At 41.3% G+C, this 16782-nt stretch overlaps 4 non-coding genes across 4 annotated transcripts; 1 reads left to right on the plus strand and 3 right to left on the minus strand.

Annotated features, from left to right (window-relative positions):
* The first annotated feature begins 14089 nt into the window (after positions 1–14089).
* trnaa-agc (transfer RNA alanine (anticodon AGC)) lies at positions 14090–14162 on the plus strand. The gene has a single exon. It is a non-coding gene; the product is annotated as a tRNA-Ala (tRNA).
* Positions 14163–14779: 617 nt separating this feature from the next.
* Positions 14780–14852, minus strand: trnaa-agc (transfer RNA alanine (anticodon AGC)). Its single transcript has one exon. It is a non-coding gene; the product is annotated as a tRNA-Ala (tRNA).
* Positions 14853–15269: 417 nt separating this feature from the next.
* Positions 15270–15342, minus strand: trnaa-agc (transfer RNA alanine (anticodon AGC)). The gene has a single exon. It is a non-coding gene; the product is annotated as a tRNA-Ala (tRNA).
* Positions 15343–15601: 259 nt separating this feature from the next.
* trnay-gua (transfer RNA tyrosine (anticodon GUA)) lies at positions 15602–15689 on the minus strand. The gene is given in 2 exon segments: positions 15602–15637; positions 15653–15689. It is a non-coding gene; the product is annotated as a tRNA-Tyr (tRNA).
* Between the last annotated feature and the right edge of the window lie 1093 nt (positions 15690–16782).

The raw sequence follows: 16782 nt of genomic DNA on the forward strand, positions 1-16782 counted from the left end.
ATATTGTACTTTTATTTGTGATTATTTCAATACCCCTTTCTTCGTAGCTTGAATTTAAATTTGGGAACTGTCTGCACAACATTGCCTCACCACTTTAGCTGTGGTTTTGATGTTTCCGTTCCCACCAGTTCACACACGCTGAGTTCATGCATGTCCTGCTGTGGTAATCTCTGCCTACAATGATGATAATGCTCTTGTAGGTTTTGTTACATTGAAGACAAAATACTTGTATATATTATACGTATAATGGGTAGTTTTATTTTTATACCTGCCAATCAGTTTTACAAATTGTTTTATTTATTTTTTTAATCTTGCGATCAAAATACACTGCTTGATTGACATGATTTTAAACCCTTCAATCATTAATTATTCCCATTTGTTGTCAGTAATTCCTAACTAGCTCAAACTACAGTAGCTCATAATATACAGGTTAATCAGTATGACAAGTATTAACCTGAAATGAAGTAAATAAAGTGCAAGAGAACCTGAGGATAGTTTACGACATGATTTTTAGCTGTTGATGTGAATTCTTGTCCTCCTCAGATATTTGTGCAGTTTGACAGAGTCAGTTTCCATGGCTGAGCAGCTGCATTCCAGATCCTCATTTGAGGTAGGTAGAGTTTAAAAGGAATCCAATTGCTTTTAGGGGGGGGTGTTGGTGTTGGTGAACTCTAAGTCTCATAATAAAGCACATGTTAATCAAATATGTAGGACCGCTTTTTTGCATTTGCACAATATTTCCAAATTTAGAAATATCCTTTCTCAGAGTAATGCTGAAAAGCTAATTCATGCATTTGTTACTTCTAGGCTGTATTGTTGTAATTTATTATTATCCATCTGTCCTAAAAGCTCCCTGAAAAGCCTTCAGCTGATCCAAAATGCTGCAGCTAGAGTACTGACAGGGACTAGAAAGAGAGAGCAGATTTCTCCCATATTGGCTTCTCTTCATTGGCTCCCTGTTAAATCTAGAATAGAATTTAAAATTCTTTCCTCACATACAAGGTCTTGAGTAATCAGGCCCCATCTTATCTCAAAGACTTTATAGTCCTGTATCACCCCAACAGATCACTTCACTCTCAGACTGCTGGCTTACTTGTGGTTCCTAGGATACTTAAGAGTAGAATGGGAGGCAGAGCCTTCAGTTTTCAGGCCCCTCTTCTGTGGAACCAGCTTCCAGCTTGGATTCAGGAGACAGACACCCTCTCTATTTTTAAAGACTAAGCTTAAAACTTTATGATAAAGCTTATAGGTCCGGCTGGATCAAGTGACCCTGAACCATCCCTTAGTTATGCTGCTATAGACCTGGGCTGCTGGGGGGTTCCTATGATGCACTGAGTGTTTTTCATTCTCCTCTTTTTACTCTGTTTATACCCCACTCGCACCTTGAGGCGACTTTTGTGATTTCACACTATATGAATAAAATGCAATTGAATTATGCATTGTTTGCTTATTATTTATTGTGATGGTCACATTAATGTCTAAAATACATTGGATTAGTTTCAGACTTCAGATTATTTTTATGGGTCATTATTTTAATTGTGAAAAGAGACAACAAGGTGAAAATTTACAGGTGGGCAAGCTTGAACAGGTGTGGATGACAGCCTCATCTTGAAATAATCGTTGACTAATCGGCTAATTAGTCGACTACCAAAATAATCTAGCTGCAGCCCCATGTGCAGGCTCTTTTAGCTCTTTTCTGGCATCGTGTAATCTAGCTTGAAAAGCTACTAAATGCAAGATCACTATTTGGAATTAACTGCAGTTATTTTATGTATTTAATTTGCTGTGAAAAACAGTGAAACAGGTGTCACCAGGTCATTTTTCCAATTAATCTTAAAAGTGGCTATAATTCCATTTTATCAGGTATTGTGATCATTTTGTCAATTAAAGCTAAAGGTCTGTAGTTTATTCACAGCTTGCCCTTTTGGCAAAATTACAAAATAAATGTAGCATTGTCCAAGAACTAATGGAAACAAATCACCAAATGAGCTAAAGAGCATCTTCCTATACTTAATTGAATTCAATTAAATGTTTTCTTATTTGGTTCAAGTCCGAAAACATTAATCTATGAACACTTAATCAATAGATACCAGTAATGATGTCCCACTCCTCCTTTTTTAATTGCATTATACAGTTCACAACACATCATAGTACATATAGGGCCTTGGGGCGCAGGTGTGTCACACAGTAGTTAGTGGGTGGCACTGCTGAGGTGGCCCCACTTATCTGTTCACTGCTGCCTGCTCCTCAATTTTATTTATATTTTAGACATTGAGGGCCTTGGGGGGCAGTGTGGATGGGCGCTGTTATTCAGTGCTCATATTACATCTGTCCCTCCAATTTTAATAGCACTGCAGTTTTCACACAGCCATACACATTCTTCTCAGTACATACACTCACATCACCCCCCACACGCTGAGTAGGAGGAGGGGGCGGGCGGGTCTTCTCACACCCCAGTTTCATGCACCCCGCCTGGGATGGGGACTGGCTCGTTGTTTGGGGCTGGGTTGGCTGCTTCCCTGGGTTGCTGCTGGCTCTGTGCTGGTACCCGCTCTCCCACACTAGGTGTCCATGTACCAGGGTTATTATAGTTAACGAAAACAAACGAAATAATGAAAACTGAAATTGAAAAAACATTGTCGTTAACTGAAATAAATAAAAACTATAATTAAAAGGAAAAAACGATAACTAATTAAAACTGAATTGTGAGTTTACAAAACTAAATAAAACTAACTGAAATTATCGATAAACTGACTTTCATTTTAAGCCTTGTGGATTGATATGAAATCATTGTTTCCGCTCTCGGAGTTTAAGCTGGGAGCGCCACAGGACAACTGTGTGTGTGAGTGCGCATGTGCGTGCGCTCACCGCACTGGTCCGCAAAGTAATTGCTGCGGTCTGCCGAGAAAGCGGCAGAGTCCCGTATGGAGGTTCTTTGAGTACAAACACCTGCACACGACCACAAGGTAATAACACACACAATCCAGCTACACAAGCATAAATGCGGACATGAGGTCGGCAACTTCTGTAGGTTGTGTACAGAGGCCGCAAAGACCCTGCAGGTTTAATTAGCGAGCATCTAACCAAGCTAGCTCCAAAACAGAAGCAGCTTCAGGTGGTGAGAACATCAGGATGCAGCTGGATTTGAGCTTTGACTCCTTCAAAGAGTTTGTTTTTGTTTAACACCACATGTAGGCGTTATTAATCTGCTGCACTGATGCTGAAGTTTATTGTGGAGTTTATTGTAGAATTTATTGAGTTTGGGAGTTCATGTTTTTCTTTGTTTCTCCCTGTTGATGTTCATGTGTGTCCTTAATATTACACAAATTTAGCATGTCTTGTGAACAGTTGGTTGTAGACTATATTTCTTTAAACTGTATCTTTTGTCAAGTTTTCATTACACAATAGTCACTTTTGCGCCTTGAATCTTGCACCTGATCAGGTATGGAAATACTAAAACTAATACTGAAACTAACTGAAACTAACTAAAACTAAGCATGAAACCAAAAATAAAAACTAATAAAAACGAGCAAAACCACTCTGAAAACTAATTAAAACTAACTGAATTAGAGAAAAAAAAGTAAAAACTAACTAAAACTAAACTATAATGTAAAATCCAAAACTATTATAACCCTGCCATGTACATCACGTGTGTGTACATGACTGTGTGACTGGTGCATGTGGATGTGTGTGCGTGTGTGTGCATGAGTGAACGACTGGTGCGTGTGTGTGTGTGTGTGCGTGCATGTGGGTGTGTGTGTGAGAGCATGAGTGTGTGACTGGTGCACACGGTTACCATCGGGATGTGTGGCCCCAGGTCTTCTGAGCTCCTGGGCTGTGGATGGCCTGGGTCCCCTGGGTCCTTCCCTATTTGCCTCTGGATCGTGGGGGGTATGGTTGCAGTTTCTTGCCCTCATTATTGAGTACATTGCATGACAGAGGCGCATACACACACAATACTACAAACAATAAAATTGTATGTGTGTGTGTGTATATGTATGTGCATGTGGGTGTATGTATGGATGTGTGAGTGTGTGAGTATATTTACTTTTCTTCGATTTCTTTTTTTTTTCTTCTTTCTTTTTTCTTCCTTTTGCCCCCCCCCTCCCCCACCTCTTGTTCTTGCCCCTTCCTTGTTGCCTGTCAGACTTGGCATAAATAACTAAATAAAAAGATAAATAAATAAAAATACAAACATTAACAAGAATAGCCTATAGAAAACATATAGAGCTGTTCTTGTTAAAGCAAATATGTTTGGTACATCAGTGCATTCGTATCATCATTCCAATTGTGAAAAATGCCAGACATGACAGGCTAAAAAAAAAAAAAAAAAGCAACATACGCTCCCATCCAAACAATGCCTTTTTTCAGGGAAGGCGCTGCGTATTTCAGCAAGACAATGCTAAACTGCATACTACATCTGTCCTGTCTCGCCGCCGCCGCTGGGAGCATGGTCGGCCTCCAGTCCTGTCTCTTCGTCGCCGCCACCGCCGCTGGGATCGCGGCCGGCCTCCAGTCCTGTCTTATTGCCGCCGCCGCTGGGATCGCGGCCGGCCTCCAGTCCTGTCTCATTGCCGCCGCCGCTGGGATCGCGGCCGGCCTCCAGTCCTGTCTCTTTGCCGCCGCCGCCGGGAGCGCGGCCGGCCTCCAGTCCTGTCTCTTTGCCGCCGCCGCTGGGATCGCGGCCGGCCTCCAGTCCTGTCTCATTGCCGCCGCCGCTGGGATCGCGGCCGGCCTCCAGTCCTGTCTCATTGCCGCCGCCGCTGGGATCGCGGTCGGCCTCCAGTCCTGCCTCTTCGTCGCCGCCGCCGGGAGCGCGGTCGGCCTCCCATCTCGTCTCCCCGTCTTCACCGCCGCCGCCAGCGCCGGCACAGCCGGCCTCCAGTCCTGTCTCATTGCCGCCGCCGCTGGGATCGCGGTCGGCCTCCAGTCCTGCCTCTTCGTCGCCGCCGCCGGGAGCGCGGTCGGCCTCCCATCTCGTCTCCCCGTCTTCACCGCCGCCGCCAGCGCCGGCGCGGTCGGCCTCCTGTCTCGTCTCTTCACCGCCTGCCCGAGGTCATCCGTCTCCGTCGCATGCCACGCAGCCGCCCGCCTGAGATCATCCGCCGTCGCCGTCGCTGGGAGCGCGGTCGGCCTCCTGACCTGCTTTGTCGCCGTCGCTGGGAGCGCAGTCGGCCTCCTGAGGACCCTTCTGTTTCCTGGCCTGTGAGTTCTGCCCCTTGGCCGGGGCAGCCCCCTGAACATTATGGACTGTTTTCTGGCCTTGTGCTGTTTTTTGTTTGGGCCCTGTGTTTTTTGATTTTGGCTCTTTGTGTTTTTTGTTTTGGTTCCTTGACCCTCCTGAACTGCTTCATCTGTCTCCGCATTCATCCCCTGGACTTTGTTTTGGACTGCTTTATCTGGCCTTGAGCTGCCGCCTTTTGTTCTCGCTCTGTATTTTTGTTTTGTTTTGGACTTTATCCCTTCCCTGGCAGACCCCCTGAACTGTTTTTGATTTCTGTTTTGTCTCCTGGGTTTGGTTTGTTTTGCTGGAAACAAACCCAGCATACGCTGGGTGTTACCCCCCTCCCCCCTGTCATACGCTTTGTACACTCTGGAAAATGTAGATATTTGTTAAGCATTCCTTACCAAAGTCACACTAAAACATTTTGACAGATTTTTGAGCACAGTGTACCACATAAAATTGGTTCAAGGTCAGTAAACGCAACAAGAATTCATACATAAGGCGCACCGGATTATAAGGCGCACTGCTGATTTTTGAGAAAATTTAAGGATTTTAAGTGCGCCTTATAATCAGAAAAATACGGTAATTTCCATGTTTCATACAGCTCTTTCCTTCAAATCAGACAAGAGACAAATGTTTTCATGCACAAAATGAAGATTTATTCTGTTTCAGCATTACATCAAAATGCTGGTCAAGCAATTAAGTTGTTCTACACATTATCAAAGTGTTGCAGATGTTTTGACCTCAATGAGAATTTATTCAAAACACCTGCTATGTCTTTTTAAATCATATAAGAGTCAAGCATCATTTAAAGTCATGGCAATCCCAGCAGGTCTTTTTTTTTTTTTTTTTTTTTTTTTTTTTTAATTGGTCCATGTTTTCAGAGGAGCAGTAAGAATTTCTTTTCAAGTAAAATAAAGCATTTTAGACTCGCTCGTTGAAAGTAGCCCTCTCTTCTTTGAGCTCTCGGTTAAACAAGCGCTCGTTTAGCTCCTGTTGCTGCTCGAGCTGCTGTTCCTCATTTCCTCTTTCATGGATGAGCCTGTTGGTCAGAGACAGAACTGGCAGTTAAGCTCCAGATGCAACAGTTATCAAGCAGTATAATTGCAGTATAATTGTAGAAGCACAAGTTTTTACCCATGGATAGTCTTGCCAACTGAATAAAACAGAAAACAGAAGGAAAATATTCCAGTTTGAATTCCACACATTATTATGCATATCATATATAGAAAATAATAGAGGATGTGAAATGCTGTTACAACACTCACAGGGAATGTGTGGTTAATTATACCTCTTACAGCTCCTAAATTCGATCTGTGCTATGATATGTGATACCAGTAACAAAACTGGCTAATAGCAGGCTTTGGGGAAGCTAGCTATTAGTATTATTTGCAGTATTGTGCTTAGGCTTTGTAATTCACACTGGCACTCATGAGAGACAGTTGAATTAGGCAGATGTTTCACAATTTTAGAAACGTTTACAGATCCATCCATCCATCCATTTTCTTCCGCTTATCCGGGGCCGGGTCGCGGGGGCAGAAGCCTAAGCAGAGAAGCCCAGGCTTCCCTCTCCCCAGCCACCTCCTCCAGCTCATCCGGAGGGACCCCAAGGCGTTCCCAGGCCAGCCGAGATACATAATCTCTCCAGCGTGTCCTGGGTCTACCACGGGGCCTCTTCCCGGTGGGACATGCCCGGAACACCTCACCCAGGAGGCGGCCAGGAGGCATCCTAATCAGATGCCCGAGCCACCTCAACTGGCTCCTTTCGATGTGGAGGAGCAGCGGCTCTACTCTGAGCCCCTCCCGGATGGCCGCACTCCTCACCTTATCTCTAAGGGAAAGGCCAGCCACTCTTCGAAGGAAACTCATTTCTGCCGTTTACAGATCAACATTCAGAAATCCTGGAACCCACATTTAAAATATTATTTTACACAACCACAATTCTTTCTTTTTTTCAGTTCATAAGCCTCCAACCAAATCTGAGAATGGTTATGTTTAAATACATTCACAAAGCTGTCTTTTTCAGAGAGATTGATACTTATCCAAACTGAGGTCCCCATGTAAAATCATTAATGTGCTCCTTTGTTATTGTCCAAACTTGGAACACAGGTAATTAAAATTAAAAAATTAAAGTAAAATTTCAAATGTGTGTGTGTATCTGTTTATGTGCATCATAAACATGATTTATATTAAGAAATCCAGTTAAAGAAACTGATAAACATAGTATTGAGAATTTAATCATTCATTTAAACAAAATTTACATTAAGTACTGTAATAATAATGCATTAGTCTTATATAGCGCTTTTCTAGACACTCAAAGATGCTTTACAATTTCATGCACTGTTCATTCACACCTCAATCGTACCTGGTGGTGGTAAGCTACTAATCTAGCCACAGCTGCCCTGGGGCAGTCTGACGGAGGCGTGGCTGCCAATTTGCACCTACGGCCCCTCCGACCACCACCAAACACACAACCACATTCACACTTAGGCAATGTGTAATGATTTTACAGTAATTACTCATCTTAATTTATACATTTTCTGCCAAGAAGTTTGATTTAAAAAATAACAGAATTAGTTACCATGAACAATTCCATTGATAATGTGGTGAATAAAGGCATCCCCGGGTTCGGCCATGAGGACAACCATCGACAGCACAAGGAACAGCACTGTGCACTTCATCCTAGAAATAAGAACCAAAGAAATCATAGTAGAACATTAAACTTAAATTAAATGTCTGTTTTTTGAGTTACCGTGTTTGTTTGTTTTTTTTAAGCACCTAGCTCTATGTAAATAATTTCACATTAATACATACCTTTCTGATTGAGAGGGAACTCAATAGCTTGAGGAAAGTGCATGACGTAAGATTTTTTTTTGGGGGGGGGGGGGGGGGGGGTGATTTGGGTGAGGTGGAGATGGGAGGAGGGTTGTACGAATAAGTCTGCTGGGGAGAATGACAGGTAAGATTGAGATTTAAATATGCAAAGTGAAGACCTGATTGGCTTGAAGAACGTGGACAGAAAGACGATTGGACTACAGCAATGATATCAGCTTTGAGTTTCACGGCATGGAAAAACAAAAAGTGATGTGAAGAATAAACTAGCAGCCAAAAACCCAGGAAAGCAGACAGCAATGAAAACAGATCTTCCTTAATGAACTTATGCATAAGCTTCGTTTACATGGCTAGGTGAGACCTGTGTCCATGTTATTTCATGGCAAATTAAGCACATAAAATAACTGGAGTTAGTCCCAAATAGTGATCTTGCATTTGGTAGTTTTTCAAACTAGATCACACTGTGCCCGAAAACAGCCAAAAGACCCTGCGCAGTTCTGGTGGAAAATTCTTTGGACAAATAAAACCAAGATTAGCTTTTACAAGAATGATGAGATGAGAAAAGTTTGTGCAAGGAAAGGAACAGTTTATCTTTAAACTAATATTATACTACTTAATATTAACAGTATTATTGCCCTTTATCATATTGTGTTCTTCATTTGGCTGCTCCCTTTAGGGGTCACCACAACAGATCTGTCTCCATCTCTCCCCATCTCTGCCATCTTCTGCTGTCACACCAACCCTCTACATGTCCCCCTTTACAACATCCATGAACTTCCTCTGTGGTCTTCCTCTTTCCCTCCTGCCTGGAAAGTACTGGCAGGAGTCCCACTCCTGTAGCTGAAACTGGCGCCAAGCTTAGAGGTCATATGTACCACCAGCTACAGGTTGAGATGTCTGTAACCTGGTATTCTTCTGATACATTACTGGCCCTTTTTTGTCCGCATATTTGTGAAGACATGCACGTGATCTTCTCCAATGTTCAAATAGCTTAAAATGAAGAAAAATGCATCTCAGTAAAACCAGCAACCAAACACTTAAAGAGACAAGCAGAAAACCAGCCAGTGTGGTGGTTTATGTTGTGAGGATGCTCCCACTCTCAAAGTCACCAGAATAATCCAAACATGAATGTGTGATACCCCCTGTGACACCATCAACTGCGAGAAATTACACAAAGAGCTGCATGTTTTTATTGGACTATTAACCCCCCTGAAAGCAAATTAGTCAACCTAAAAGCCGTTCATTTGTGTTTGCTTTTTTTTTTTACTTTGTTCATTCCCTCACATCCATTCTGATAGTTTCAGCAGTCTCCCTCCAGGACTTGGCGGACATTTTTGAGTTCTTATATTCATGCTTTGATTATTATTCCTGTTTGTTATTCTCTCACCGATAAAGTCAAAATTTGCAGTGAAAAGTAGCCATAGTTTCAGAGGGGTTTCCACTGCTGCCTTGCACGTATCTCAGATGGAGTTTGAGGTTGGTGCACTTTTTCCACTTGAGAAGTGTTCCACACATTTGCCACAAGGAGACACTCTCTTCTGTCTGTCTCGATATCGTACTCAAAGAAATACCATATGGGACTCTGCCACTTTCTCCCAACTTTTGCTGTTCCCATTATTTTTGTCACACTGAGGTGCTGGATGGTGCTCCCAGCTAAAACTGCTAGAGCCTAAGAAAAAGATTTCATATCAATTCACAATATTTTTAAATAAACTGACAAACAAAAACAAAGGGCATTTTATCTATAATTTCAGTATGTTTTTGTTTTGTAAACACAAAATCTAGTTTCAGTTATTGTTTTATTTTATATTTATTTATTATTTTATCTTTTATTACCATTTTTTACTTATTTCAGTTAACAAAAAGGTTTTTTCGGTTTCAGTTTTCATTATTTTGTTTTCATTAACTATAATAACCTTGGTTATGGCAACATTATATCATGACTGTATTATCAAATGGATGAAATTATGAGTGTGAGAAAAATAAAAATGGTCTTGGTGGTGTAAGGAGTACAGTTTTGTGTGTCTTGTGGTGGTTTTGATCTTTACTGCAGCTATGATGAAGCAAAATCCTGCCTGTATCAAGATTAACAGCTTGAATACTTCCCCACGCTCTGTTTCCGCTTCTCTTGTTACTTAGAAGAACCAACACTAAAAAAGTTCAGTCATACAACAAAAACAGGGAACTAGCCATTTACTAAGTTATTTTTGACTTAATTTTCATGTAAACTTTTGAATTTTTAAGTTATGAAGCACATCCATCGATCATATATATATATATATATATATATATATATATATATATTAGTGGCTTGCAAAAGTATTCATACCCCTTGAACTTTTCCATATTTTGTCACATATTTTGTCATATTTTGTCACCACAAACATAAATATATTTCACTGGAATTTAATGTGAAAGACCAACACAAAGTGGTATACAATTGTGAAGTGGAAAAAAAATTATACATGATTCAAAACATTTTTTACAAATAAAAAACTGAAAACTGTAGTGTGCAAAAGTATTGAGCCTCCCTGAGTCAGTACTTTGTGGAACCACCTTTTGCTGCAGTTACAGCTGCAAGTCTTTTAGGGTATGTCTCCACCAGCTTTGCACATCTAGTGACTGAAATTTTTGCCCATTCTTCTTTGCAAAACATCTCAAGCTCAGTCAGATTAGATGGAGAGCGTTTGTGAACAGCAGTTTTCAGATCTTGCCACAAATTCTCGATTGGGTTTAGGTCTGGACTTTGACTGGGCCATTCTAACACATGAATATGTTTGGTTTGAAACCATTCCATTGTAGCCCTGGCTTTATGTTTAGGGTCATTGTCCTGCTGGAAGTTGAACCTCCGCCCCAGTCTCAAGTCTTTTACAGACTCCAGCAGGGTTTCCTCCAAGATTGCCCTGTATTTGGCTCCATCCATCTTCCCATCAGCTCTGACCAACTTCCCAGTCCCTGCTGAAGAGAAGCAGCCCCAGAGCATGATGCTGCCACCACCATATTTGACAGTGGGGATGGTGTGTACAGAGTGATGTGCACTGGCAAGGGCCCGGTGACGGGCCGTTTGTAGTCCCTTTTATATGGCAGGCTAGACCCTCCCATTTTTATTGACACGTCATTCGGCCAATCATGTAACTGGCTGCACCAAATCACCTGACAAAGCTACGTGACGCCCTCTGAGTATTATTGGCTCTGGGAAACCCATTTCTTAACATGATTGGCCGAATGAGGTGTCAGTCAAAATGGGCGGGTCTAGCCTGCCATATAAATGCACTTCATTCGGCCGGCGGACCAGACGCAGCCAGTTAATAGGCTATGAAATGGGTTGTTCAGAGCCAATAATAACCAGAGGGTGTTATGTAGTTTTTGTCAGGTGATTTTTTTGCTGCCAGTTAAGGGGTTAATTCTCCGCCACACATAGCGTTTTGCATTTTGGCCTAAAAGTTCAATTTTGGTCTCATCTGAACAAAGCACCTTGTTCTACATGTTTGCTGTGTCTCCAACAGCTTCTGGCAAACTGCAAACAGGACTTTTTATGGTTTTCTTTTAACAATGGCTTTCTTCTTGCCACTCTTCCATAAAGACCACATTTGTGCAGTGCACGACTAATAGTTGTCCTGTGGACAGATTTCCCCACCTGAGCTGTGGATCTCTGCATTTGGTCCAGAGTCCCCATGGGCCTCTTGGCAGCATCTCTGATCAGTGCTCTCCTTGTTCGGCCTGTAAGTTTAGGTGGACGGCCTTGTCTTGGTAGGTTTACAGTTGTACTCTTTCCATTTATGGATAATGGATTGAACAGTGCTCTGTGAGATGTTCAAAGCTTTGGAAATCTTTTTATAGCCTAAGCCTGCTTTAAACTTCTCCACAACCTTATTCCAGACCTGCTGCTGTGTTCTTTGGACTTCATGATGCTGTTTACTCCCCAATATTCTCTTAACCAACCTCTGAGGCCGTCACAGAGCAGCTGTATTTGTACTGAGATTAGATTACACACAGGTGGACTCTTTTTAGTCATTAGCAGTCATCAGGCAACTTCTGAATGCAATTGGTTGCACTCAGAGAAAAGGGGACTGAATAGTTTTGCACACCGCACACACACACACACACACACACACACACACAAACAGCGTGTGGCCCTTTGCCCAGTGCTTTGGTTGTTTCCCCAGTTTAGGTTTCCTTAGTTTCGATTTCCCTGTCCTTCTAAGTTTTGTTCTTATGTTATCAGTTGTAAATAAATACTCATTTTCTGTTAACCATGTCTGCCTGCCTCTGAGAGCTCTAAACACAGAAATAGAAACTAAGGAAACCTAAACTGGGGAAACAACCAAAGCACTGGGCAAAGGGCCACACGCTGTTTGTGTGTGTGTGTGTGTGTGTGTCCAGACCCAGGTGAATGCCTTCTGTGCGTTACAATTACAGATATAACGTGACAAACAAAATTACATCTAGTGGTATTATCTCGTGTGCAAAGTTAGATACTTTTTAGTTTTATATTTTTCATTGCACTTTTTCCTGATATTTACCATGACACCTCTTCCTTAGTATGACTTAGGTTGAACTCATGATGAAAACCTGACAGTGTCCCCAGTTAGAAGGCCTGGTTGTGCAATCAGTTCCCCAAACAAACTTAAATTTTTGTTATGAAGAAAACCAACCCTTTAAGCAGCTGCAGTGACTCGCTAACTTTATAAATAACTTTCCTTGGTAATCACCCAACGCCTGCTGTACTTACAGTACAGTTAAAAGAAATGAACTGTCAGCATATAAAGAAGTTATAAAGAAAGAGGTATTGGAATAAATACAAAGAAAAGTAGAATATCCTCACTTTTGAGAAGCCTGAAAATGAAATCTTTTAAATAATAATCAGATTATTGTCAGTAAATCTAAAATTGTGCTAGTTACTAAAGCTGTAAGATAAATGGAGTAGCGTGTTTGTTTTTAATAGCATAATTATTATGGAAAAGGAGGAAAATCTTGGGAAATATGAGTGTTTATAATCATTGTGCTGTGCAGAAACGATGTGTGACTCTCTCTTGTGTGCTGACCTTGATGAAAGGAACACAGCATTCTGAGGGAGACCAAGAGGGCAGAAAAGAAATAATTTAGAGCATGTTTTATTGTTATTATGCCTGCTTCTCAGAGGTGTCCACAGCTGATTAGTATGTGATAGAAAAATCGCACCAAAAGGATATTTAAAATCAAATATTGTGTTTGACACTCTCAAGGCTGATTGGAAGAAGCTTGTGCCAAAGGGACCAGCCACTGGACCAGTGAGGGAAGGCCAAGTCTAAACCACGGCTTTCCCCATCTCTTTTGAACCGATAGGGCTTGTAGACAGAGGTAATATAAAGTGTTGAGTTGAGCCTGTAAAATTTGCTCTTCTCGGGGAGGGGTCACAGCTGACTGGTTTTATGGTCTGTGGTTTCCTGAACCGAGGGAGCCCATGTGTAAGTAAAAATCTTCTGCTTCTTTAATATATTAAATGTTTTAAATGTGAACTAAAATTATTTAAATTTCTTTCTTCACAAAAAAAGATTAGACACAGTCTAACACAATCAACTGTGCTAACATGCTAAAATGGAAAATGATCAATAAGTATCTTGTCTTAAACTAATAAGTATTGCTTAAACAGGTGAAGGTTTTAAACCACAGCTTTAAACTACAAAAATGCCAAGTGATAAACCCACCTTTACATCTCTATTACACAAGCTTTGCAGATTATAATATATTTCATGTGCAACATCTACACGAATTCCCAGATGTAATACTTATTAGAGCTGATAAGCTATCTGATGCAATAAGTACATCTTCCTGATTGTTCCCTTCTGTCCACTGTAAACCCAGCATTATGGCCACCAGTTCTACAGTATATATAGTATACAGTATAGCCTGTTTTCAGTAAGTTAAAGTTATTTTAAATAATGTATCTAACAGATTGATTAATCGCTTTTTGTTACAACATGCAACTTGAATCAAGTTGGTACTCGTTTCTATGGTCGCCATGAATCACGTGACGTTTTTTTTTTAAGTACTGGGGGATTAGCTCAAATGGTAGAGCGCTCGCTTAGCATGCGAGAGGTAGCGGGATCGATGCCCGCATCCTCCATAGATTTTTTTTTTTTTTTTTCATTGTTTGTTTCATTAGTTTTGTTAGTATTACTGGTCAACTGGTCCAGTGTGACATCAATTTGTGTATAGGTGACTGAAGTATAATTCTCTTATGTGTCTGCGTGGCTTTGTGGCCAGAATACACTGTGAAACCAGGTGATTTTCCATGTGCTGCAGCCTAGAAGTCATTCCAGCTGTTTAGATCCCTGGTTTCTCCTGCCTCCCTATCCCAGTACTGCTGATTACGCTCGGAGTTTCCAACTAATGATGATAAGGTAATTATCTCATAATAAGTCCTCTATTTCTGCTTTTTGTCCTTTGTACATTCAATGTTACAGTGTTTTGTTTTGTTTTTAAGTAGAAACAGATGTAACCTCTCTCTTCTGCCTGAAGGCGGCAGCACAAACAAAGCTTTCAAGGAGAGAGAAACATCCACCCGGTAGATTGGCTTAATAAACGGTTTCTCTTTACAGAAGTAAGAAAGGCACCTCGTGAATGACATGGCACTTTGAGACTGAATGTTACAATCACCGCGTCTGTTGATGCATACACATATTTTAAGTTTTTTCAAATGTCAAAATTTGGTGTGAACTGACCAAATGATAATAAAAAGAGTGGAGGATGCGGGCATCGATCCCGCTACCTCTCGCATGCTAAGCGAGCGCTCTACCATTTGAGCTAATCCCCCTGCGCTGCAATCACAGGCCTCGACAGCCTATGTAAAGACACCCACGTTCCGTGCCTGATAACGTGAATAAAATTGGTCGCAAAAGTATCTCATTACGCGTCGTTATGTTTGTAAATTTATAAGGTGAGGCAGTAACCCTCTACAATGTAGGTAACAGCAAATAGAGCTTTTTTAAAATTGTCTTTTCTCTGCTGATGTTCTACATAACAGTAAGTGCATTAGACATTAGAATTAGAAATTAGATTGAAATAAAGTTTGTAATGTCATGTAATAATATTGCTTTATTATTACAGTAATATACCACACGGATCAGTTAGCTTTGCACAAAAATAGCTGGTAGAAATGTCTTCCAGAGAGTTACTTTCACTTCTTTACTCTGGGTACATTTCAGAGCCTGTACTTTACACTTCTAAAAATTGGAGGATGCGGGCATCGATCCCGCTACCTCTCGCATGCTAAGCGAGCGCTCTACCATTTGAGCTAATCCCCCACAATGAACGCAATCTGTCGCAACGCAGTTAGATATATACATGAGTTTAACGCCTTTAGCTTATATGAGCCCCGTTCAGAAACAGCTCACGCTTAATAACGCTCGAAACGTCTAGTTCCACTTTATTAACGGGTGCCATCAAGGTTGCTGCACACATTGCTGAATTAGTGTCCATATGGCACTCGTTAGCAACTGTGCTAGTTCGGATATTTACAGCAAATCTGATGCTGCTGTTTGATTACAGTTTGAAAAATTTACCTCCTTCGAGCCGGATTCGAACCAGCGACCTAAGGATTTCTCCTGTATTCCTCTACAGTCCTCCGCTCTACCAACTGAGCTATCGAAGGGGCTGATGTCACTAATCTCAGCATGTGACTATAATCGGCAGCTCTATTCTATGCAGGGAGTAGGACAAAAAGTAGCCAGAATTTGGGAATAAAGCGGATGAAGAGCCCTGCCTGCAGTCTTGACCTCAACCCCACTGAACACTTATTGGATCTGTCCCCTGCGGGGTTCCGTACCAGAATGACCTACCCAATCACATTTGATACTCACTTCAAATTAAAAAAGTCCACTTTGATGGAAAAATGCCACTAACTCACGAATAAGACAGGAGACATGAAATCAGCTAATACCTCAGCATCTGCCTTTCTAATGCACATCAGCACTCCAAACCAGAGAAAGTATAAGAAATTTTTTTACTGATTATTCTCTTTATTAACAGTTTTTATGCTCATGTGACCAATTAAATTATAGTTAATTCAGATACTTAAAAATAACAGCTCAAATAAGTGCAGCTGTTTCTGAGAGGACTGCTGAGTCTAAAACAAGTTAATGTGACTAAAAACGCATACCCAGGATACTTTCTCATCTTGACCTTTGATAACACCTGAAGAGGGCTGAGATGATATAATTACATTTCTTCTTGAGAGAAGACATTTTTACCAAATTCTTAAATACATAAGTTTTCAAAAGGGCAGATTTCAATTCAAGACATGAAAAAAAAAAAAGAAAAAAAAAAAGCCCTGTAGATAACATCATGACACTTGTGCAAATCAGCTTATAAAAACAGAGCTGTGGGGTTGGAGTCTTTATTATAAATCATTTACATTACAAAGTAAGACGTTAGTCGCTTCCATTTTATCCAAACAATTTGTGTACAGGGAGCGGTTAGTGAAATGTCCAGGGGAGGGCGTTTCTCAGATTTCAGCGTATAGATTTAAGATGTTGGCATCACTGATCCACACAGACACAAATACAGAATCGCATCAACCTTCAGGTAAACGACGTTAGTGCTTCTCGTAGCTCGGGTGAGGAGCTACCGCTGGCAGAGGAAGCATAAGAAACGGGACAGACAACGAAGCAGCAAAGACGAGACGAACAGATTTAAGAGATGACTCCTCGACCTCACTCTGGAAGAGCCAATCCACCCGCAGCTGT

The sequence above is a fragment of the Archocentrus centrarchus genome, chromosome 24 (genome assembly GCF_007364275.1).
Source record: "Archocentrus centrarchus isolate MPI-CPG fArcCen1 chromosome 24, fArcCen1, whole genome shotgun sequence".
In the NCBI taxonomy this organism is placed as follows: domain Eukaryota; kingdom Metazoa; phylum Chordata; class Actinopteri; order Cichliformes; family Cichlidae; genus Archocentrus; species Archocentrus centrarchus.